Source organism: Monodon monoceros, unplaced genomic scaffold, assembly GCF_005190385.1.
Source record: "Monodon monoceros isolate NGI ecotype Baffin Bay Population unplaced genomic scaffold, NGI_Narwhal_1 Super_Scaffold_12, whole genome shotgun sequence".
In the NCBI taxonomy this organism is placed as follows: domain Eukaryota; kingdom Metazoa; phylum Chordata; class Mammalia; order Artiodactyla; family Monodontidae; genus Monodon; species Monodon monoceros.
The window spans coordinates 42,112,824-42,139,036 of NW_021703768.1; positions in this window are offsets into that span (position 1 = coordinate 42,112,824).

Consider the following 26,213-nt stretch of genomic DNA (forward strand, 5'->3'; position numbering starts at 1 on the left):
CCTAGACAAGCTTATGAGCTGGCTCTGAGTTCAACGAACTAGTCATTGGGAAATTGTAGTTCTCCATTCTCCCTTCCCCCATATGCTTTCCTTGTCAATCAAGGAAGAAATTGGCCTCGTGGATCATTATCCATTGATTTGGGGGTGGAGATGGAGTGGGTTTCTCAGATTTAAATCACTGTCTATATTTGCCCAAGAAGCTGTTGCTTTTATTGTGGTATTTGGTGCCTCACAGGTATACATGCTAATGTTGTTATACTTGTTTAAAAACTATTTTATTATACTAATCATTCTGTAATAATAGTTTAAAATGCTTCTGAAGTTACCAAATGACTAGACAGAAAGAAAATCCAACTCACAGCTAGGTACAAGATGATCTTTTGCCATGTTTCAAAGAAAGACGTTAAAAATACATGTGGAATTATTTCTGTTACAGCAATGACCAAGAGAACTTTCTATGATGATGGAAATTTCTGTTATCTATGTTGTCCAATATGGTAGCTACTAGCCACATGTGGGTATCGAGCACCTGAAAAGTGGCTAGTGTGTCTGAGGAACTCAATTTTTAATTTTATTTAATTCCAATAAATTTAAATTTAAAAAGCCACATATGGCTAAGCCTACCATATTGGGCAGTGTAAATTTAGGACATGATTTAAAGTCACTTAACCTCTCAAAGTCTCATTTTCTTAAAGTGCTAAAGGTTTGAACTAAGTCAATGGTTTTCAACATTGGCTACACAACAAAATCACTCAATCATCTTTAAAAATACTGATACTTGTGTCTCTCATTCCAATCTAATTTATTGTGAGGCTGGGGTATTAAGCCTTTTTAAAAACTACCAAAGTAATTCTAAAGCACAGCCAAGGCTGGGAACTGCCACTGACCTACATTATTTTTAAGTTCTCTTCCAATTTTAGACTTAGCTGCAAATTATACTAAGGTTAGAGTTTTATAAGGCAAATAGGGCACTTGTTACTTCAGCTTGATGCATTAGAAAATTACATATGGATATAGGATTTTTACAAATATTGTCTGTCCTAAAACTTATCTGAAGATTAAGCGCTCAAAGACATCAAGCCAGGTTGATTAGATATACTCTTCTTTGGAGTTGTTCCTAATTGATAATGACTGTGGGTTCAAGCTATAGGCAAGGAGGAGGCTTATGTGTATGTACTTGTTTGGGGATCTGACTGCAGCCTTGTGTCAAGGTTTGGCCATCTGCCCATAAACCTGCATGGGGTGACCTCACTGAGTAATCCAAGCTGCAAGTTCATGGAGATATCAGTGGGAGGTCTTTGGGCAAATCACTTGGAGCACCACCCAACTGCTGAGTTTGTATCTTCCCCGGGATTAGGAAAACAAAGTTTTGGCCAAGCCATTCTCTCTAAAGCCACCACAGAAATGGTTCCAGGAAGTGTCTGGACAGTTGTTCTCAGGACTTTTAAGGCTTCAAATAAATGTGTGTTTCTTCTAGCTAGTGTATGCCTCAAACTGAGTAAAATAGGTGCAAGTATTCAGTTATTAAAACCTATTCAGTTATTAAAACCTATTCAGTTTTTAAAAACTATTCAGTTTTGGGCTTCCCTGGTGGCTCAGTGGTTAAGAATCTGCCTGCCAATGCAGGGGACAGGGGTTCTAGCCCTGGGCCAGGAGGATCCCACATGCCGCGGAGCAACTAAGCACATGCGCCTGAGCTCTAGAGCCCATGAGCTGCAACCACTGAGCCCGTGCACCACAACTACTGAAGCCCATGTACCTTGAGCCCATGCTCTGCACAAGAGAAGCCACCAAAATGAGAAAACCCGTGCACCGCAACAAAGAGTAGCCCCCGTGCAGCAACAAAGACCCAACACAGCCACAAATAAATAAATAAATACATTTATTTAAAAAAAAAAACTATTCTGTTTTAAGGCTGAACTTGACTAATTGATATTTTATTTATATAGGAAAACAAAGGACTGTATGTAGTCAAAATATGGGAGAACGAAGGACTACCTGTGGTCAAAATGTTAAAGACCAACAAGAAGGTGGAGAGGAGGAGGATCACTTTACTGCTTTGCTTTATTTACCATCATTTTAAAATAAGATAACAGACAATGGACCAATGGAACAGAACAGAGCCCAGCACCAGACTCCATACATCTCTATACATCTGACATGACAGACATGATATTACAAATCAGTGGGGAAAAGGACTGCTTGTTAAATCTTACCAGAAAAATGCTTATCTATACATAAAAAATAAAATAAAATTAGATCCCTACCTCACACCAATAAATAAGTCAATTCCAAGAAGATTAAAGACCTAAATGTGAAAAGTAAAACTTTTAGAAAGATTGTAGGATATAAATTATCCTCCAACCCTTAGGTCAAAAGATAAAACAAAAACACCAGTAGAAATCACTGAAAGTTGCCTGCACAAGATTTAAAACTTCTATATATTAAGAGAGAAAAACAAAATTAAACAAAAAATCTCAGACTGGGAAATATATTTTCAACACACAGTGATAAAATTGAAGGCTCTTTCAAAGCAAGGAGACCTAAAGAAAAATGGGCAAACAATGCAAACAAGTTATTCTTCACAGAAGAGGGCACTGTAGTTTCCAATAAACATGTGAAAAGATGCTCAGCCTCTCCAACAATCAGGAAAATTTATTTTTAAAGTAATATACTATTTCACACCCATCAAATTAGCAAAAAGTATAAATATTGACGATATCATGAGAACAATGGGAGCTGTCAAACACTGCTAATGGGAACGAAATTGGAACAACCTCTTTGGAAAGTAATTTGACAATATCTAGAAAAGTTGAAGGTGTGCATATGCTTTAGTCCAGCAATGTGATTTGGAGCATGTATTCTAGAGAAAGTTTTGCACATGCATGCAAGGAGATATTTATAGAAATATCCACTGAGTATTCCTTATAGAAGCAAGGATGTAAACAAAATTGCTATAAATTGGAAAAATACTAAGCACGTTGTGGTATATAGTTCTACATATTAATGAATTAAAACTGTGGATATCAGTATGAATATGTCTCAGATAATGTTGGGTAAAAACCTAGTTGCAGAAGAAGATCCAATATGCTATTTATATAAGGCTTAAAATAAGCAAAATAATACTACTTATTGTTTTTAGGGGCTTACATATGTAGGTAGTTATAAAAAACATTCATTGCTTTATATACTTCAGGGAGTGAAATGAGATTCAGGAGAAAATGTCACAAAAGGTTTAAAAAATATCTAAAACGTTTTATTTATCAAGCAGAATGGTGGGTTCAGAGATGTTTATTATACATAGTCTGGACACTCAAAATGTTTCATCAAGAAATAAAGAACAGTTGGTTGGTTACCTTCCAAAGAATACTTGAATGATAAGACTTTGGTGATTAAAGAAAAAAAAAGTTACAACTTAAACTCTATGATATCAACATTATAACACAAGCTTAACGGTTATTAAGCTTGTGTGTGCAGTAGGTGTGGATATTGGCCCCAAACTCAGGTGAGCAGGAAATAATTCTTAATTTTAATAAACATCAATGTTTTTTCTATTTCAGGCCACTATTTGGGCCTTGTCATGTATGGGAAAGAGGAAAACATTTAGTTTTGGATCAACTCTATCTTGGAGATCCTTACCTTTTCTAAGGGATCTTACATTGTAGAAAGTGAAAGGGATTAGAATACGCAAGCCCAAAATATGCCACTTTGGCATAGGGATTATTTTGAGCTGCAGGGAACGGATAAACAGCAGACACAGGAAAAGCTCTCTACCTTCTCCCTTTCTGTCTAAAATTAGGGCACAAATTTCCCTTTGTGAAGATGTCCTCCTTCTTCTCTCCTGTACTAGGAAGAGGAGATATCTCATCACTGGAAATGGCACCAACTTGAATCTGCATAAACAAACCTTACCGAAATAACCTTCATCTTCTGTTAGTTTCCCGCGTCTATTTAGCTTCCCCATATTTGCTGCCCATAGAAGTCCAAACTCCTTTCCTTTGTCTTGTCACATCTCTATAATCTATTGCTCTTTGATATAATGGTATGTAAACTCTCAGGTCTAATCACTACTTTGGGTTTTTTCATTTCTTTTTTATGAAGCCCTCCCATGCTGCATAAATGTATTAACATCAAATAAAACTTGTATGCTTTTTTTTTCCTGTTAATCTGTCTTTTGTTAATTTCATTTGCAGGGTCACAGGTACTGAACATAAGGATAGAGGAAAAAGTGTTTTTTTTCCTTCTCTCCAAAAGAAAAAGGACATACAGGAAAAAAAAAGATGTAGCTGCTTAGGCAAATATGGCAAGAGTTAATTATCTGATCAGTAATTTTTTTTTTTTTTTTTCTGTACACGGGCCTCTCACTGTTGTGGCCTCTCCCGCTGCGGAGCACAGGCTCTGGACGGGCAGGCCCAGCGGCCACGGCTCACTGGCCCAGCCTCTCCGCGGTATATGGGAATCTCCCAGACCAGGGCACGAACCCATGTCCCCTGCATCGGCAGGTGGACTCTCAACCACTGCGCCACCAGGGAAGCCCCTCTGATCAGTAATTTTAAGGAGCTCACTTATTTAAGAAAAAGCACACATGTTGCAAGACAGCTAAAAAGTACATATTTCAACTCCACATCTTGTCAGAAACTTTGCTCCTATTAGGTAATAGGTAATAAATGCTCACTGTTAAATTTGAACTAAATAACAAAGGTTTTGAAAAGTAGATTTTCTATATACTGAGTGCTTATGTCTCTCCCCAACCCCTGCCAGTTTCACACATTAAATTCTAACACTCAATATGATATTTGGGGATCTTTGGGAGGTGACTAGGTCATAAGGTTAGAAACTTCATGAACAGGATTAGTGCCCTTATAAAAGAGGTCCCAGGGGGTTCCCTTGCCCCCTTCCACCATGTGAGGTTCAGCAAGAAGATAGCCATCTATAAACCAGGAAATTGGCAGATACCAAATCTGCCAGTGCCTTGATCCAGACTCCAAAACTGTGAGAAATAAATGTCTGTTGTTTATAAGCCACCCAGTCTATAGTGTTTTGTTATAGCAGCCTGCACAGACTAAAACACAGGTGCATTGGAATATCTTCAGATTTAACTAAGGCTGTTAGAATTATGAGGTCCTCATTCAAGCAGAGATAAGAGGTGGATATGGTTGCTGTGAGCAGACCTACACAAAGATGACTGAGGTCCCAGATCCTAGAAACTTTTACTGGCCCATCATCCTCTACCTTGCCAGGTCTCAGCTTGGCTTCTCCATGGGAAGTGGCCTTCTGATTCTCTCTGATTCTCTATTCTGATTCTCTCCCTCTTCCCTAGCCTATGATTCTCTCTGATTCTCTATTCTGATTCTCTCCCTCTTCCCTAGCCTAACCAAAAAGCCAGAACCAGGTTCATCCTAAGGTGTTTGGAATGTATTCAGGAGCCTTTTGGTATTCCATATTCTCTCTACCTACTTCTTGCTATCTACAACTCTTTTACAGCAAGGGACACATTTCTTAAATTCAAAATTGGAGATGTCTTTAAAGATCTGGTGGGGGGATAACAGTGGCTGAAACTTCTTACTCAGCCAGTGATTCTCAAAGTATTGTCTCTTGATCAGTAGTACCAGCATCACTTGGGGACTTGTTAGTAATGCAGATTCTTGCCGCACCTCCTCCTAAAACTCTCGAATTAGAAACTCCGGAGGCGAGGCCCAGCATGCTAAAATTTTAGCACAACTGAACAATCAAACAAATGACTAAGAACAGACCCACACCTTGTCACTCCAACTTAATTGGTGGTGAAGTTGATAGACGAAACACAAGAGCCTTGGAGTGTGCAGGAGGAGGTGTAGAAAGAACAGAACTTGAGTCTGATGGTGTTCAGTGGGAACCACAGGAGGCTTAAAGGTGCATCCTGTCCTTCTTGACTGCCCAGTGGAACAATGTAGAAGCCAACACTGCCATTTGGCAGTATGCTAAGCACTTAATTAACTCGTTGAATGACTAAGCACTGATGACCTACTGTGTGCTGGGTATGAGACACAACAATGAATAAATTTGATCCCTGCCCACTCAGAGCTTGGATTCTAGTTGGAAAAGCGAATAAGTAATTAAACAGTTACCCTTGTTGTAACTTTTGATAGTGTGTTAAATGCTATGGGAGCTGACGAAGGGCTTCTACCCTCAACTTGGGGTATCAGGAAAGGTCTTGAGACCTAAAGCATGAATAGGAGTATGTCAGGGGAAGGGAGTGGGGCTTAGGGTACAGCATTCATTGAGTTTTCTTTTTAATAAAGGAGCTCTGTTTCCAGATGATTTGTTGATCTCTATCATTCCACTCAGGGCATTAAAAAATGCCCAAGATGTTCCTAACTTGTCAAGTGAAATATAATGTCCATAACAAAATACATCAGCTTCTGATTTATTCAGGCCCTTGAGGCCATCAGTTTGGCCAGATAAACTTTCACCAGGCAAATCACACTACAAATTTAGATTTGAAGTTATTTAGGAAATAACACTCACCAAAGTTACAAAATGTGATAAAATATTACAGAATCTCTTTGCATGGAAGTTACAAATCACTGTTGCTTGTTTGATCAGTGTTTCAAGAAATAAATGATAGTATCTTTAATTTACTAAAGGGGATTTTTGTTGAGTGACTGTTTTTGACATTCACTGAGTATCTTCTACATGCCAGATGATAAAGGGAGATGAAAGGAGTTGGTAGTTAAAATAAAAATAGCATTATCAGTAAGGATAAGGCCCAGTGTATAGCTTAGACAGCTAAGCTTCCTTCTAGTTCTCTTCATATGGCTTGTTTCATGGTAATTTCTCCCAAAGAGGGATTTTCCTTCAGTGGACGTCCTCAGTCATCAGAACACCTTGCTGTGAGATCTGTGAGATCTGCTGTGAGATTTATCAGATGCAACACCGATTTCTAAAGTACTTTGCTAAACTCCATTGATGATCTCAAATGAAACATTTGTGATATAACTACTTTCTTTTATATTTCCATTAGTGCATTATATTACACACATATTTTTAAATTGTATGTAGGGAGGTTTCCTCTGTACATTTCAGTGTGTACAGCAGGGCTCAACTGCACTGGAAGACATGATGAAGTCACCTGTCAGGCACTTGAATATTTTTGTAGAATCACTTTGGAAACTACAGATACAAATGCAGATAGCTGTCTTGTTTTTCCAAATTGTGACCAATTTGGTAAAATCCAAACAAAACAATGTATAATAGCTCCTCAATTTATGTGGTAGTTGCATTCTGGGAAATTTGAGTAAATATTAAAGCCATATACAAATTCTTCCTTCCTTCCTTCCTTCCTTCCTTCCTCCCTCCCTCCCTCCCTCCCTACCTTCCTTCCTTCCTTCCTTCCACCCTCCCTCCCTCCCTTCCTTCCTTCCATGTAAAAGATAACACAAGTCTTTCACCTAGATAATTATAAACAGGTTTTTCAGCAACGTAAACATTCTCAGGACATTCAAGTCCTGTGGAGTTAGTATCTGTTGTATGGAACCATCTCTTAATCACAGGCAGGCTAGCATCCCTGGGCCACGGCCCACAATCAAAGACTCCCCACAATTTCCAAAATGACTTCCAGGAGACAATGTAAACCACGCTTCCCACCCACCTTGAGAATCATTGTCCTAAAATCTAGAATCTAGATGAATTTTATCTTCCCCTTTCTCAACCCAGGCTTGCAGCTAGCTGCCAAAACAGAAAACATCTGAAACTCATTTAACGCAGATGTCTTTGACTGCCAACTTTATCTCTAGCTTTCTTCCAGGGATAATTTACCTCCTATTGGAATAAATGCCTAGTCTAAGGGAGAAAACTGTGTTCTGAAATGGAGCAGCAATGTTGGTGATAGGAATTTTGCCAGCAGAACCTGCCAAGTGGCCTCTTGCCATTCAGTCTACCTACAGGGCAGGACACAGGAGGGCCAGAGGTGGGGTTTTACACCTTTAAACCAAGAGTAGCAGTGTGGGCAGCAGCAGGAATCCCGGAAAGTTGCTGGCTTCTAGGAGGATGACCGGAGCCTGGGCTAGCTCCCAGAAAGCAAAACTGTAAATGTACCTAAATCAGTGTTCACCGATGGTCCCAGCAGGAACAAGCACAAATTAGGATAGTTCAGAGAGGTGGTAATGAAGGGATTGTTTACAAAGGTGTGGACAGTGCGGGATTCTGAGAGCTATTTCTGTCCCTAGGCCTAAAGGGACAGGGGAGGAAGGAGTTCCTGAAACCTGGAAGGCAAAGGTCACTCAGAGCACCTGCTTTGAAGGCTAGAGTCCTCTGTGGAAGAATGCAGCCTGTCCAGGTGACCCTACAGGGAGGGAGCTGGGGAAATCTCCTTCCTTCCTCTGCTCACTGCTGGGGAGGATGGACCCATCTGAAAGCCTGAGGACGAGGGAGCCTGTTGTAGCTCACGGTGGTCCGCCTCCTGGGCTGTGAGAGGGTGGCGGGTGGACCTGGAGGGCAAACAGCCAGAGATTTGTTGTGCTGGCCACTTGCTAACTTCTTTGATGGACCTGTTAGAATGCTAGTACGTTGTAAATTGATAGTCTTAATCTGTATCCTTAAAGGTGAACATATTAATCCACCTCTAAGATTCACATACATGGACATGGACCAAATTGCCTAGTATGCAATTAATTTCGACAAAGAAAATGGAGAAAATTGTGCTTGAGACCATAGGTCAAGAAGATAAAAAGCAGGGCTTCCCCGGTGGCACAGTGGTTGAGAGTCCGCCTGCCGATGCAGGGTACACGGGTTCGTGCCGCGGTCCGGGAAGATCCCACATGCCGAGGAGCGGCTGGGCCCGTGAGCCATGGCCGCTGAGCCTGCGCGTCCGGAGCCTGTGCTCTGCAGCGGGAGAGGCCACAACAGTGAGAGGCCCGCGTACCGCAAAAAAAAAAAAAAAAAAAAAAAATTTCTGAGAGCCTCAAATGCTGTTTATAGCTGGTTTTTTCAAATTAGGATCCAAACAAGTTCCAAACATTGCATTTGGTTGTTTACTGACTACATCTTTTATTCTATACCTTCTGCCCGTTTTTAATACAATTCATTTGTTGGAGAAACCAGTCCTCCATATTACAGAATATGCCACATTTTGAATTTGGCTGATTGCTTTCTCATGATGTTTAAGCAGTTCCTCTATTCTCCATATTTATTACTGGTAAAGTGATTGTTAGACCTGGAAACTTGGTTTAGGTTCAGGTTCAATTTTATTGGTAAGAATATGTCACAAACGGAGCTTTATGGTTCCTGTTGCCTCATATATTGAAACACAATGTGATGCCAAGATTGTTTAGTTATTAGGAGGTGGCAACCGGATCCCTCTGTTATAAAGTCCCCGGCAACTTAGCACTTAATGATTTTTCAACCACTGATCACTTCCTAGATCCATTGTTTCACCGAGATTGAAAAATATTTCTAAGTCTATCATTCCTTCTGTAATTATTAGCTAGAATTCTTTTTGTGAAGAACTTGACCTCATCAACTCTTGGATGAGCTGAAACACAGCTCGTTCAGGAAAAGTGAAGTCTCGACTCTTTTATCAATTTTGAGAGCAAAGAGTTGGTAACCGAGCCAACTCAGATGGTGACCAGTGAGTTTCTCCATGAATGTCATTGTAAACTACTGAATTTTTATATCACCGATGTCATGCTTTTTTGCTCAAATTGTCCCAACTTTGCAACGGAGCCTTTTCTGTTTAGTGTACTTTTGACACAACCTCTTCAGAGTTTGATTGTTTCCTTGCTTTCTAGCACAAAAACATATCTGACTCATTTTGTAAATGTCCTGATGTGGGCTTGAAATCAACTATTTCCTAAAGGAGCTTCTTTTAGTGGAGAATGATATCTAAAGATCATATTCTGGTCATTAAAGGAGATATTACTCTTGAACAAGAGCTAGATGCAATCAGATAGGTTTTCTAACTATGCACTAATATATATATATATATATATATATATATATATATATTTTGTGTGTGTGTGTGTGGTACGCGGGCCTCTCACTGTTGTGGCCTCTCCCCCGCTGCGGAGCACAGGCTCCGGACGCGCAGGCTCAGTGGCCATGGCTCACGGGCCCAGCCGCCCCACGGCATGTGGGATCTTCCCGGACCGGGGCACAAACTCGTGTCCCCTGCATCGGCAGGCGGACTCCCAACCACTGCGCCACCAGGGAAGCTCCTATACACTAATATTGATAAAACTTTTGCAATTCCTTCAAGAGAAAATATCCTTATTGCAAATCTAAACTCAGTAGTCTTGATTCCATTTTCCCTATGAAAACAATTTTTTTCTGCTTCTTTGATAACGTGAGTCTTAGGAATAAAATTATTTGTTTTAGCCAAATTGATAGGGAAGTGAACTGGTAGCAAGTACTACGAAACTATCCTAAGTATTTCCAAATGCCCAACTATGAAATTTTGGACTCAGAAGTTATGCTTCAAAAGTTATTTTTATATATTAACACATTTAAAAGAGTAAACATTTGCTCCTTTTTCAGTTGGAACATTAATATGTTTTCCATTTTATAGATTATTTTAGCTTTATAGATATTAACTATTTTGGTTGCATCCTTGGCTCAGAAATCTGTTCATTTTATTTGTGGCAGTCGTTTGCAATTCTTCAAATTAACATATGAAAAAATCCAACTCCAACTTTATTAGTAACCAAATGATATGCAAATTTTAAAAAGAGCATTCTTCTTACAACAAATTAGCATAGACTTAAAAAATTATACTCCATTCCAGGGAGATTTACAGTCTCACTTTTTAGACCTGCTCTGCTCTCATAATCCCATGAGATTTGGTTCTTTTCTATGTGGGGTGTCTTCTACCTCCTTCCTTCCCCACTATTAGAACTCCCCTCCCCCAAGCCCTCTCTTCTGACCTGCCAGGTTTGAAGTATAGTCTAGGTAGAATTCATGGACCCACTACTTCTCTCTGTAAAAGGCCAGATAGTAAATATTTTAGCCTTTGCAGGGTAAGCTGCAAAATAATCAAGACATTATGTAGCTACTTGCGTAACATTTAAAATGTAACCATTAAAAAAAGAAAAACCATTTTTAGCTCCCAGGGCTGTGCAAAAACAGGTGGCCGGCTGGACTTGGCCCTCAGGCTGCAGTTTGTCAAACCCTGGCTCAGATCCTCCTGTAAGAAAGGAATAATGCCCAGTTCTGAGGATTACTGTCTAACAACCTTGAGGGGTTAGCTTCCTCCTGCTTCGCCTCAACTTGAGCCCTAGTTATGCTATTTTTCCCCGGCAGTGACTGAGCAAGGTCTAACCTCCCACCGACAGCGAGTAAGGAAAAGGGACCTGAGTCCTCTAGCTGCAAGGAAATGAATTGGACCAGCAACCTGAAGGAGCTAGGAAGTGGCTGCTTCCCCAGAGCCTACAGGTAAGAGCCCAGCGGCCATCTCCATGTGGTCTTGTGAGATCCTGAGCAGAGAGCCAGCCGAACTCACCCAAGCTCTGAACAACGGAACTAGGAGATAATAACCAGCTGTTATTTTAAACCACTAAGTTTGTGGTAATTTGTCATACAGCAATAGAAAATGAATACACTGGGAACTGGTGTTTGCAGGGCACGGTCCCTGTAACCTAGAGCAGACCTGGGGGCGGGGGTAGTAAAGAAGGGATCTAAGAGCAAAGAAGCCAATGACCAGACAGACCGTATCATAATTTTGCTAGTACATCCTTAAAGGTTTTTGGCATATATGGATCACTCTGTGTTTTCTCAATGACGATAAAGATTTCATCAACTAGCAAGGGAGGCTTCATTTGTGATGAACCATAGGATATTAGAAATTTCAGTTAAGTTTTGTTAGTCTTATTGGAGAAGGACTTTATTAATTGATGATGGCTATGTTAGCCTTTTTTTTTCAGACTGGTTCTCTCCCTCTGCTTTGATGTTTATGACTGAGGAACAGCTACTAAGTGCGGGGGGGCTGCAGAAAAAAAGCCCAGGGCCATACAGATGAAGAGCAGTGAGTATTCCTGACAGGAAGCTTGGTAACCAGCTGCTGCTACCTGCAGCAAGTACCTGTGACAGCACAGAGGGTGATGGAGACAGCCAAATGTGCGCTCAAATAACCAAAGGCCAGCCCCCAAAGATCACTTATGAAAATCCAAACAGACCCTAGGAGTCTCACTGCCTAGTTTTTAAAAATCCATTATTTCTTCCAGACAGAAGCATGTAGAGGAGCAAAATGGCTTATTTCAGTATACATGTAGAGAAAGCAATGCCACAGTAGAGCAAAGCTTCAAGGTTTTGTGATCAAAGATTTGTGCAACTCATAGATAACACAGAAGAGAGATAATAGCCCTTTTGAATGCATCTTGAGTGCTCCTATGAGAATTGCAATCCAATTGTGGTATAATTGCCAGCCTCAGATAATGGTTTTTGTTCCTACAGTTTGTGCTATGCGAAGTCTGTGTCTATTAGTGTTAAAACTGTATGCATGACCAGGGCTGGGGCAGGAACCTCTGAAGCAATCATTAAAAGTAAGAAGGCAGATGGAATTGAATATATTGTGTATCAGAAGGTTTAGCATTCAATTTCCCTGATAACCAGTTCAAGCTTAATTGTACAGAATTCTGAGACCTCATTAATGAAATACAGTATAGTGTTTATACTAGTAATAGTATCATATTGATTATCTGATTTTAGAGTAAATAATTGAAGGGTAAATCACTTAGGTTTATTCTGCTTTTATTGTAGCAACTGTAGTCAGAAAAAATCCCTGTCATTAAAGTAAAGCTCTTATTTATAGAAGAATACTAGCTAATAAATATAGAAGTGATGATTAGAATAGAAAATAATAGGTTTGCAAGACGTAATGAAATAATTGATGCAGGCAAGAATCAATAATGGATGCTAAAACTATTAGCAGAAGGGTTGAGTTGACAGAGAACTAGGTATTCACATGGTACCAAAGTACCACCTCACAGATGACTTGCTAATAGTAGTTGGGGTGGAGTGCCTTTTACAATAGACAAATATGGCTATTATCACTTGGTAATTAAATTTACTAAGCAATTGTCCCACTAGTAATGATGCCACGTGACTCCTGAGATAACGTCCTTAAATTTTACGTCATCACCTGTATTCTAACCAACAGTGTTTAAATGGAAGTTGGATCTGAAGGCTTGATTAGATTCAAGTTAAAGTAATACAAAGGGGAGAAGCACAAATTAAATGACACTGTGAGGAAACAATGGGATATATTCAGAATGTGGGACTTGCAGAAGACAACTGGTCTGGTCTCTTTCAAAAAGGTCAAAGGAAAGAAAAAAGGAAGTACTTGCTAGGTTAAGAAACTAAAGAGGCAGAACCAAGTTCAGTACAGAATACTTAATTGGATTTTGGTTAAAAAAAATCTTTAAAAACAGTTTCAACCAATGGTGACATTTGAATATGGGTTACTCAAATGTCAAGAAGGGTCCTTGCAGGAAACAGAACACAAACTCAAAAGAACTTACTCATGAAGCACTTAGTGACAAGACAATTGAGAGGCGTGATCAGGGCTAAAGGAATCAACAAAAGATGCCAAGGAACCCAGGGTTAATAGGGAAGTCATTGCCAGCCACTCTTAGACCTTAAGGAGCAGGTATGGGGGTAGTTAGGAGAGCCCAGTCATGGCTGCAGCCCTGGAAGGGAATGCTGCTTCACAGGAGATAAAGTGGTAGGTGCAGCCAATGCCAGACCAGCACCCTGGCAGCGTGGAGCAGAGAAAAATATCCCAGCTTATCTTGCACACTCATCTCCTACTGGTGCTTCTGTTGGCCTCTGGTGCCTGTGGGCACCTCCCACTGGCTGAACCCGACTGGAAAGCCTGGCTGTGGCAGTATGTACGAGTCAGCCTCTTGGGGCTCGGAGCACAGAAGGTGGATAATGCATCTGCAGGTGGGGAGCAAAGGGACAATAAAGCACAGCTGGGGAGTAGAATAGAAAATTCTTAATTGTTAGATGATAATAGTGTTGTGGTTCTATAAGAGAATGCCCTTAGTTTTTGTTTCTTTTTTTTTTTTTGGAAATGCACATTGAAGTACTAAAGGATGCAGTGTCATGATGATTCATTTACTTTGAACTGGTTCAACAAGATAGGTAAATAAATAGAATAGATACTTGAAGCAAATATGGAAACAAGCTGGTAGGATTTTCTTCTTTACTGCTACGAGCTTTGTGCACTCAAGCTCCAACTGTGTCATGCCCGAAGAAACAGTCCTTTCTCTCTTTTGCCAAACCCAGCATCTGGCATACAGTAGATGCCCAAAATTGAATTTTGACCCAGACATCTCTTTCTCAATGATAATCATATTTACTGGCTACCCTATATACACTTCTATTATAAATAAACATATCACATATTTTGTCTCTCCTGCAAGGAAATTTCCTTGATAGCAAGGGTTTTTGTTTTATTCATCCTTGAGCACCTATTGTATGCCTCATGGTCTCCTCTAAAGTATGATATGATTTGGTTCTATCATTCACAGAAGAAATGCTGTGAGAAGGGACAAGATTGAGAAACGAGAAGAAGTCAGAACAGAAGTTATATCGGGTGGTAGAGCCTTGCTATGGATTGAATGTATGTTCCCCGCCCCCCAAATTCACACATTGAAGCCCTAAGCCCCAATGTGATGCTATTTGGAGGTGGGGCCTTTGGAGGTAACTAGGTCATGAGGCAGAGCCCTCATGATGGGATCAGCGTCCTTATGAGAAGAGACATGAGAGAGATGATCTCTCGATCATATGAGGACACGGCAAGAAGGCAACCATGTGAAAACCAGGAAGAGGACTCTCATCAGACATATAATCTACCAGCACCTTGGTATTGGCTCTCCCAGCCTCCAGAACAGTGGGAAATACGTGTTTGTTGTCTGAGCCACCCAGTTTATGGTATTTTGTTATAGCGGCCTGAACTGATTAAGACGCCTCTGATTTAACTATCAAAAATGACCTTCATATATGGTCAATTAATCAATGACAAAAGAGGCAAGACTATACAATGGAGAAAAAACAGTCTCTTCAATAAGTGGTGTTGGGAAAACTGGACAGCTACATGTAACAGAATGAAATTAGAACATTCTCTAACACCATATACAAAAATAACTCAAAATAGATTAAAGACCTAAATGTAAGACCAGATACTATAAAACTCCTAGAGGAAAACATAGAACACTCTGACATAAATTGCAGCAATATTTTTGGCTCCATCTCCTAAAGTAAATGAATAAAAGCAAAAATAAATGGGACCTAATTAAATTTAAAAGCTTTGGCACAGCCAAGGAAATCATCTACAAAACAGACAATCTACTGAATGGGAGAAAATATTTGCAAATGATATGACCAATAAGGGATTACTATTCAGCATATATAAACAACTCATACAACTCAACACCAAAAAAACAAACAACCTAGTCAAAAATGGACAGAAGACCTGAATAGACATTTTTCCAGAGAAGTCATACAGATGGCCAACAGGTACATGAAAAGATGCTCAACATTGCTAATCATCAGGGAAATGCAAATCAAAATCACAATGACATATTGCCTCACACTCGTCAGAATGGCTATCATCAAAAAGAACACAAATAACAAACGTTGGTGAGGATGTGGAGAAAAGGGAACCCTCGTGCACTGTTGGTGGGAATGTAAATTGGTGCAGCCACTGTGGAAAACAGTATGGAGGTTCCTCAAAAAACTAAAAATAGAACTACCACATGAGCCAGCAATTTCACTCCTGGGTATATATCTGATAAAAAGCAAAACCACTAATTCAAAAAGATACATGCACCCCAAAGTTCAGAGCAGCATGATTTGCAATTGTCAAGATATGGAGGCAACCTAAGTGTCCATCAACAGACGAATGGATAAAGAAGGTATGGTGCATATATACACAATGGAATACTACTCAGCCATGAAAAAGAATTTTGCCATTTGCAGCAACACGAATGGACTTGGAGGGCATTATGCTAAGTGAAATAAGTCAGACAAAGAAAGACAAATACTGTGTGATATCACTTATATATGGAATCTAAAAAATACAACAAACTAGTGATTGTAACAGAAAAGAAGCAGACTCACAGATATAGAGAACAAACTAGTGGTTACCAATGGGGAAAGGGAAGTGGGGAGGGGCAATATAGGGGTAGGGGAGTAAGAGGTACAAACTATTAGGTACAAAATAAGCTACAAAGATATATTGTACAACATGGGGAATATAGTGAATATTTTATAATAACTATAAATGGGGTATAAGCTTTAAAAACTGTGAATCAGTATATTGTACACCTGTAACATAAATATAATATTGTACAGCAACTATACTTCAATTTTTTTTTAAGTTAAAAAATGACTTTCATAAAGGAGAGAGGAAGGTAAAGGACAGAGCTTCAGAAGGAGAGAGGCTGAAGGACAAAGCCTGAATAAATGGCTGACTCTCAGTGAAGTTCAGTCTACGGTGAATGAGAGGCCATGAAGTGTGGGAAGGCAAATAGCCACAGGACCTTAGGTGAAGCTAAAGCTCCAGGAGGTCTGGGATGTCCACCGGTAAGGAAGAGTCAGGCAGTGTTTGGCCATCCAGACCAGCTAGCTCACAGGCAGAAGTGAGGTCCAGATATGAACAGGCCTTAGGGTCCAGGGATCAAAACAAGCAGGGAGAAAAAGGCAGAGTGCAGAATCCAGACAGGGAGGCTGACAACAAGATCTGAGAGATCTGAGAGGAGGCAAACTACGGATTGATGTAGATGATCATTTCTGGAAATTCTAGTTAGTGACTCACTCTGAACTCCTATAGCATGGTATCACTTGAAATGCACCTGTGTTATAATTACATGCACATTTAATAAGGGCTGCTTATTGAGCCCTTAGTATGTGCCAGTTACTCTTTTATACATACTATATTTAACTCATTTAAACTCACACTAATTCCATAAAGGTAAGTACTGTTATTATTCCTGTCTTACAGGTGAGGAAAATCAGAGGTAAGAATGACTTATGTAAAACTGATCCACTACAGGCTGATCTTACAGAAGAAAGGTGCTGGCTTACTGCAGATTTCTATGGAAACTGATCAGGACTGATTGCCTTAAAACATGGACCATAGATAAACACACGTCTTGCCCCTCACCCCCTCTTCTTACTAGGAAGAGCTGGTGCTTCCCCAACCATGAAGGTTGAGGTGATGGATCCTGCCACTGGCTTGTACCCCAGTTCCCTGATCTTGCAGACAGAACAACTAGTGCTACCCTCGATCACGAATGCAGAGCTGGAGAGCTGGAAGGACAGAACTGGAGGCAAGAGCCCACCCCACTGTACTGCTTCTGTAATTCCAGGCCCTGATGACTCCAGAGAGGAGCCTGAGCTATACTGATCACGTAGCTCAAAAGCTCCACAACCCAGTAGTAAGTACAGGGCCCCTCTCCTGAAATCTGATATCCAAATCTGCCAGATTGCTGTGTGCTGTCCTAGGATGAGTAACCAGAGACCCATACACCCAGTCGTTTCCCTGTCTTCTAGCGTTTCCCGGTGAACGCTGCTTCAGAACGTTGCCGTTTGCCACTTTTTTTCCATAATAAATTAAAGCATGGAGAGGAACTTTTGAAAGTCGTGTAGCCAATAGGTGGTGGAACTGAGATTTGAACTCAGGCAGTCCAGTCTACCATCTCTTGTGCATGACTTCTAGTGGGTAGGTAAGCTTTTGTATCATATGTCTCTGCATTTCCCCATGATGTGTGGCACAAAGACTTGCACATACATTCTCATTAAATACTTGCATGACTGTAACAGTGATGTTAAATAGTAAGAGAGGGAGTACTGGTTTAATAAAAACTCTTTCATAAAACTAGCCCAGCAAAGTCTCTACACACAGGATACGAATGCTTTGCATTTAATCGCTAAGGTGTTTTGAAGTTGAATTCAAATTAATAAATGCTATTGCATCTGTCAGTTAAATGAAAGAGCCAATAAACAACCAACCCTACTTTCCAACCAAGAGGAAATGATCCTTTAAGGAATACAGAGGGCTTGAGAGGGTGTATGATCAATGTTAAATTGTGTGATAGACTTTTAGAGTGTTAAGAGATGAGGCAAGAGACAAAGATAGAAATGGTGTAGCTGGCATAAGACTTTCTCACAAATGGGTCTCTAAGTGGATTTAGGAGGAATGATCTGATTTGGATAGAGGAAAAGAAGGGAAAACTTGCTTAAAAAGATAATGAAAAGCACAGATGTAGACATGAACATAGAAGGTACTACAGGCCAGTGAGGAAGGGTCATGATCTAAATTAGGGAAACATGTGAAGTCTAGAAACAGTGAGAGAAGTTAGAAAAAAACATGATAAGACAAACTATATAGTTTCAAACATTATCAGTGGGCACTTGATCTAGAAAGTAATATAGAGCTCATAGGTATAATGAAAGAAAGCAATGCTTTGCACAAATTAATCTGATAGAATTTATGGGATGTAAACCATGATTTAATATAACTCAGGGTGATGAAATTATGCACATGTCATAGGTGTGTCCATATTGAGAAAACTATCAATGTAGTGCAAAACCTGCCAATTGTAAGTCCTATATAAATTGAAATTAAGGCTTTTCTGCAAATCCTGGTGCTTAGTTATAGTATGCTATCAACAAAATACTTGCCAGGTAGTTATTTGTATAACTTGTACTCCACTGCCCAGTGTCTGGGCTTCAGTCATGTTTCTACATCCTCTTTTTTTGTCACTTTTACTTTAAATATGTTTCTGAATGTTCAAGTGTTTTCTATGGTATTTTAACATCAAAATAGTTTCAAAATTTTAATCTAACAAATTTATCAGTCTTTTCCTCGTAATATAATTTTCAGGAACTAGAAGGCTCGAAAAACCCTTTCTGATCTGAGATCAGTGGTTTCTAGATTTTTAATTCATTTGTTTATTGTTCACTTGTTTACGTATTTTACTTTCAATACTTTAATTCATCTGGAGTTTGGGTGTTTTGGATATAACAATGGTCTGACTTGATTATTTTTAAGTACACTTTTTCATGTATTTGTTGAAAAGTCTACTTCATTCCTAATAATTTGTAATCATATCTTTATTATATACTAAGAATATGATAAATACAATATATGTATATATTTTTTTAAAAAATAATCTGATAGTGATATATACAGTAGAGGATCTTGGCCAAGATGGTGGAGTAGGGAGACCCTGAGCTCACCTCCTCTCACGGGCACACCAAAACAACAAATATTTACAGAGCAACTACTGATGAGAAAAACCGGAATCTACCAGAAAAGATCTTCTACAATTAAAGATATAAAAAAGGAACCACAATGAAATGGCTAGGAGGAGCGAATTCGCAGTGTAGTCAAGACCCATGCCACCAGTGAGAAACTCACAAACAGGAGAATAATTACAATTGCAGAGATTCTCCTCAAGGAGCTAAGGGGTCTGAGCTCTACATCAGGTTCCCCAGCCTGGGGGTCCTACAAGGGGGATTTGAGTCCCTAGAACATTTGGCTTTGAAGGCCAGCAGGGCTTACTTTTGGAAGTCCCAGAGGGCTGTGGGAAACTTAAACAGTGCACACAAAATCTCATACGCTCCAGGACCCAGGGCAGAAGCAGTAATTTGAAAGAAGCCTGGATCAAACCCACCTGCAGATTTTCACCCACCCCTGGCTTCACCCACCAGTGGGTGGGCACCCACCCCAGGATCTCCTGGACCTCAGCCTCACCTATCAGTGGGTGGACACAGACTCCAGGACCACTGCAGCTCCACAGTCTACCTTGTCAGGACCCAGCCAACACACCAGCAGGCCAAAGGCTCTTTAGGATTACTGACTTAAAAGACTTAAAGGTATTCCATGCAAATGGAAATCAAAAGAAAGCCAGGGTAGCAATACTTATATCAGACAAAATAGATCTTGTTTTAAAATAGACTTTAAAACAAAGACTGTAACAAGAGAAAAAGAAGCACATTATATAATGATCAAGGGATCAATACAAGAAAAAGACATAACAATCATAAATATATATGCACCCAACATAGGGCACCTACATACATAAAGCAAATATTAACAGACACAAAACACAGACTCACAGATATAGAGAACAAACTAGTGGTTACCAGTGGGGAGATGGGTGGGGGGACGGGCAAGATAGTGGATAACGGATTAAGAGATACGAACTACTATGTATAAAGTAAATTAGCTACAAGGATATCTTGTACAGCACAGGGAATATAGCCAATATTTTGAAATAACTTTAAATGGACTATAATCTATAAAAATATAGAATTACTATGTTGTACACCTGAAACTAATATATTATAAATCAATTATACCTCAATTAAAAAAATTTAATCTGATAATAGTGGTTAAATGAATTGGAAGGAAGACCAATTAGAAGGTTTTTTGTGGACTTCCAGCAGCATGATAATCTCAACTAATGCAGACACATGCTCCTCCCACTACCAAAACTCAGAAATATGGGATCCAATATTAATGGGTGATGGGCAATGATGGTAAAAAAGAACAATATGATAGATGACATGAAGTATGGGATTTGGGAGGATCAGATTTAAGATTCTAAGGTCCTTAAATGTAGCACGTATACTGGCCTGAAAATACAATACTAAAAGAAGAGGAAGAAAACGTATTTTCTAACCCAGTAGCAGGAATAAAGAAAAGAATACAAAGGTAGGGAAGGAATAGCCCCCCCGGAACACGACAATAGAATATTAATGGTATATTCCTTACATGTAATATAGGTATTAAACACAGGGTGGGATGGACACAGTTTCAGAATAGTGGTTTATTCTGGAATTGTTCCATATAAGGAGGGAGGGAAGCAAATGGAACTGGGAGAGGGTTAAAAAAGGTTTCACCTCTACCTGTACTGTTTTTGGTTTCTTGAAAACATCCGAAGCAAGTACCTATATCTCCCTATTAAACTATGGGAGGAGTACATAGATGCGTTTATTCTTTAATTTCATGTTGTATAACAAAACATTTGAAAAGCTATTGAAATAAATGAATCTGACGTGAAGGGTCTAGTTTAGCAATGGACCAGAGCAGCCTTCTAACCTTACCTTCTGCACTTCCACCCCAGCAGGAATCCCCTACATAATACCCATGAAGCTAGTGTGGCAACGAGATATGACAGTGCACATTTTCCAAGTCTCAAAGAGAGGTACTTTCTCACTTTTGTTACTAATGGTTTAAGATTTTATAAGACAAATGCAGTCATGCTTCATATCACTAACGACAGAGGTTCTTTCTGTAATCTGTTTATAGTGCCCTCTAGTGGCAATTCTGCACCCTTCTCTAATGCGATACCTCACTTTATGTGTTGTATACATTTTCCAACATACCAATGAAACATACATTGAATTTTGTTTTTATTATTAAGCAGATATGAGCAATTCCAAAGTGACTGGCTTTCGATGTTATTATTCATTAATAATTAATAATTATTTATGAAAGAATCATGCTTTTCTTTTTAACTGTAGGTTGAATCTATTAAATTTGTATAAGTAAAATGTTATCATTATAATACTTTAGAAATGTTGTATTTCACAGGAAGCTTGTGGAGAAATGTCAATGCCCTCATTTTCAATCATATGTTTGAACCTTAGGGAAAACACTGAAATAATATGAAATAGTTCCGATGAGGTTTTCTATATTTATCAGAGTTGTGGTGGTTCCTTGTCTGATGATGTTGGTTGACAGCACTACAAGGTTATCAGTCATAATTTCACTTATTATTTAAAACTTGTTTGCAACCTTAGTTCTTTAATTTGAATCTAGCATCTTTTTGGCCAGTGGTTTTTAATTGACTTACCTAAGAAGTTTCATGAAAATATAGATGTTTAGGACTTACTCCAGACTTACTGACTCTCTTTACTTGATTTTCTTGATATACTCTCCAGAGAGTCTTAGAAAATTCTGGGTATGTCCTTGGTATGTTATGTACCTTATGTCTCAAGATTATTATATGTAAAAATGAGATTCATCCATTTTTATGAATCAGATGAAACATGTACTGACTTTGAAAATTGACTAATTATTGTCCTTATAGACATTTTATCTAAAATGTTTTTCAAATGACTCCATTATCTTTATTTTACATGCCACAAAAACAACTAAATTTACTTATCAGTTGCAATATTCTTGTTATAAACTCTCATCAGACCTTTTACTTTGAAAACCGTCAATAATACATTTACCACAGCTGTTGTAAGTCTTTATCATCTACAGATAGATTGTGTTTTACTCTAATGCTTTCCTGAAGGTTCTGCAATCAGCTACAGATCAGAGTTTGTGTCTTCAAACAATACTGTCTCAGAATCCCACAGAAAAAGACTCTACCAGGTATTTTAAATTAATGATACTTCAAAGAACAGACTTTTGGCAGTAGACTTCTGTTGGTATTGCTTAGACAGCTTTTAGTCTATCACTGAAGACTGAGTTGAGATTTCCAGAACTCTTTATTTGAGAATAGATGGTGTGATAAAGCTGCTAACCCAAGATACAATAGAACAAGAATTAATTACCTGGGACAAATGAACTCCTGAGGCATGATGTGGTTATATGTTTGGAATATCACTGATATTGTGGGGGTTTTGGGTTTTTTTTTTTTGCGGTACGCGGGCCTCACACTGTTGTGGCCTCGCCTGCTGCAGAGCACAGGCTCCAGACACGCAGGCTCAGCGGCCATGGCTCACGGGCCCAGCCACTCCGTGGCACGCAGGATCTTCCCGGACCGGGGCACGAACCCGTGTCCCCTGCATCGGCAGGCAGACTCTCAACCACTGCACCACCAGGGAAGCCCCTGATATTGTTTTAACGTCATACTTTCTGGATATAAAAAGAAGCCCTTACCTCTTAATCTGTCTGTATCCCATAACAATTTAGTAGACTTTGCTTTTACAAAATGAAATAAAACATTTTTAAATGTTATATTTTTTCACTGAACTCCCCTCCCCCCTACGACTTGAATTCAGAAAATATTATTGAGTATCCTTACTTTTCACAGCAATAGAGTTATTTGCAAAGGTTCAACAAGAATCTGGCCTCCTTTTACCAGCCCATAACTGGAAAAATTAATTATGCAATCAAGGTCTTGCCTGGAATGTCATATTTGGGAGAGAGATGCCATTTAACCAGATATGACCAGAGACTTTTGAGGAACTAAAGTAGTCCCCCCAAAACTGGTCTGTTACCCAGCTTACAGGACCTAGCCTTCAGGAGAGTTAAGGAAGGTCACTTCTGGGCAGGCCAGGAAGCTTGGGGTATTTTGGGGACCTGAAGAACAGAGGAACAGAGGAATTTGCTCACAATATGGGTGTTGCCAGTGAAATCTGGAGGAGGGGGATTTTTCAACTTGGCTAAGTGTCTAACCTCCAGGACAGCCTTTTAAAAGTCCATCTAAGACTCCTTGTGATACTTCCAGGAAAGCAAACTTCAGAAGGCCTATATCACAGGGCTTCCCTGGTGGCACAGAGGTTAAGAATCCGCCTGCCAATGCAGGGGATACGGGATCGGGTCCTGGTCCGGGAAGATCCCACATGCTGCAGAGCAACTAAGCCTGTGCGCCACAACTACTGAGCCTGCGCTCTAGAGCCCATGAGCCACAACTACTGAGCCCACATGCCACAACTACTGAAGCCTGCATGCCTAGAGCCTGTGCTCCGCAACAAGAGAAGCCATCGCAATGAGAAGCCCACGCACCACAACGAGGAATAACCCCCACTCACCGCAACTAGAGAAAGCCCACGCACAGCAACGAAGACCCAATGCAGCCAAAAATAAATTAATTTAAAAAAATTTATTAAAAAAAAGGCCTGTATCATAAATTAATATCCTGGTTGTTCCTATGTAAATAATCAGGCAAACCTATATGGTCTAGATGCCATCTATATTTTCTGGGCATTAATATTTTGATTAAAATTTATGGTTAAATATGCTATCAATATCTCTAGTTTTTTTTTTTTTCTGGTCATGAACTGATTCTTTATTAAATTCAACCTAGTTCTTTCTTTATAAATTACTTACTGTACAATTTGTTGGCTCAGTATTTAATATGAATGAGATAGAAAGAAGAATGCAATCTTTAAATCTTCACCAATTCATTGCTCCCTTTGGCGGGGGGATCGTGCATAAGCAGGAGGGAAGATGCAGAATGGTTACAGGAGAAATGGAGTCTAGGAGTCAAAGAACAAAAGCAGAGAAATTAAGGTTGTATTTCAGAAATGTGATACAGGACTCTTGTCAGCAAGTCACCCTCTTTTTTCTCTTCTGCCACAATTGGAGGAAAGGAATATTTCCAAATTTGCACTTAATTCTGAGAAAACAGTACTGTTGCCCCATAGGTATGTTTTACTCCTAGTGATAATGATTTGAGGTAAATTTAGATTTTTATGTCCACAAAACATCTATTATTAATTTCATATTTCTTTTACTATTTTCTATCAAATTCAAAAAAGGAGAATTGGAGAAGAACCAGTTTAAACGAAGTTTTGACTTTGTTCACTATGCCTCACAGCATACTTCTGGCCTTGCTACAGGCTTAAGTATTTTCACATGTTTTCTTGGTGGTTTCCCTCACTTAACTGGTCAAAACTGGTTTCTTTTAATTGAAGTATAATTGACATATGACATTAGTTTCAGATGTACAACATGATTCAATATTTGTTTACATCGATCACAACGGGTTTTAATTACTCTTTTAATGATTCATATTGTATGCTACACTCCAAGGTGTAAATACATTTTGTTCCAGACAAAAGCAATGAAATGACATTTAAATATATTGAGAATGGAAGTCATAAGTTCTGAAGGCATCTGCTCTGGTGGGCTTTTCTTCTCCTGGGGCACCTGTGTTAGTTCAGGAACTGCAAACACAGAGGCATGAAATGAGGGCTCTTCTAAAAGGTTTCCAACCAGCCTTTACTAGATTAAAATTGGTTTTGTGTGTGCATTTTTAATTTATACTCTCCCTTATTTACTTCCAAAAGTTTCCATGAATTTTCTCCATCATCATAGCACTTCCAGACATAGTCCTCTAATCTCAGTGACGTGGGGGGGTGTGGGGAGCAGACAGCTTCACCACGTATGTAGCCCAGTGGTTAAGAGCTTGGACTCTAGGGCTCCACCATTCATATCCCAGCCCCCTACCTATAAGCAAGCGATTTCAATTCCCTGTGCCTCAGTTTTCTAATCTGGAAAATGGGCTTGGTCATAGTAATACTCATAGGGTTGTTGTGACGATTAAATAAGAGAGCTGCGGGCTTCTCTGGTGGTGCAGTGGTTGAGAGTCTGCCTGCCGATGCAGGGGACACGGGTTCGTGCCGCGGTCTGGGAAGATCCCACATGCCGCGGAGCGGCTGGGCCCGTAAGCCATGGCCGCTGATCCTGCGCGTCCGGAGCCTGTGCTCCGCAGCGGGAGAGGCCACAACGGTGAGAGACCCGCGTACCGCAAAAAAAAAAAAAAAAAAAGAGAGAGCTGCAAATAAAGAGCTTTGTATATGGCTAGCACATATGAAGCACTCAGAAGTTAGCTGCTATTATTACTACAACATTATTTTTAGCCACTGAGAAGACTTCATTCTCTCACAGAGCTCCAAAACAGGTGTAATAGAAATGGGAAACACTAGGCATGATTTTAAAAAATGGCACGGCAGTAAACTTTTGATTTGGAGGTCAGTTATATTTTCTGTGTGCTTGGTAGTAACTGGCAGCAAAGTTTTAGAAAAATGAACTTTTGTCTACAGCAATTATAGGGTAACAAGTGATTGGGCTACTTACCTTTCCCCCTTCAGTGTTAGTGGAGGCTCCGTGCCTGGAAGCTAGAGCCAGGATAGCTGAAGTTCTTGAGCTCTTAATGAGAATCCTCGGAAGTTCGGTGCCTTTGGAGTGGCCCATCACAGGGGCTTTCCCTTAGGACCCCACTCACTTCACCTACCATTCGAAAAGATCTGAGTTATTATTACGTATTTCTTTTCCATCATGCCTTTCTCCCCAATTATTTTCTATCCGTGCTAATGTGCTAGAAGGGCTAAAAGAAAGCCACCCCTTTCTCATATGGCATGTCTATGTATCAGCAGCCTATGGGAACTGGTTTTGTTATCATTTATACCCATTATTTGTTGAATCATTATTCTTGTTCACTAAGGGAGGACTTTATCCCCCAAAGAGCCCCCCTCTTCCAAAC